We start from the raw sequence: 439 nt of genomic DNA, 5'->3' as shown, positions 1-439 counted from the left end.
GCTGACAAGCAGCAGTCTACTCCGAAATTCCATGGAGTCGGCACGTCGAACGGTTTTGACAAAAAAAAAAAATAGCGCCCGTCGCCCGGACCTGCGGGCCAGTCGACCGCGACCGAACCACGAACCTATCCTAACCTATCCCGGTGTAGGCCGCGAGACCAACCCTAGAGAGACGATCACTGAACCGGCCGACCGGCGTGCGCTCCGCCCGGCAGGGTCACCGGGCACTCCGCAGACTGGTCCCCGGGACGAGGTGAAATATTTTTGTTTTCGCCCGACAACCGCCCGGGAGGGTCACCCGGGCACTCGGACGTCACGGCCGAGGATTTTTATTTTCCGTCCGACCGCGGTCCGCCCGACACCAGTCCCACGGCCGAAAAAAAATCACCGCACAACACACATGTCGCTGCGTAGCGGTAAGGCGAAATGTTTTTAAAAA

The sequence above is a fragment of the Diuraphis noxia genome, unplaced genomic scaffold, assembly GCF_037042655.1.
Source record: "Diuraphis noxia isolate RWA-SAM2 unplaced genomic scaffold, SU_Dnox_SAM2 contig0001, whole genome shotgun sequence".
Taxonomy (NCBI): Eukaryota; Metazoa; Arthropoda; class Insecta; order Hemiptera; family Aphididae; genus Diuraphis; species Diuraphis noxia.
The sequence above is the reverse complement of the archived record's forward strand: the minus strand, read 5'-3'. Positions refer to the sequence as shown.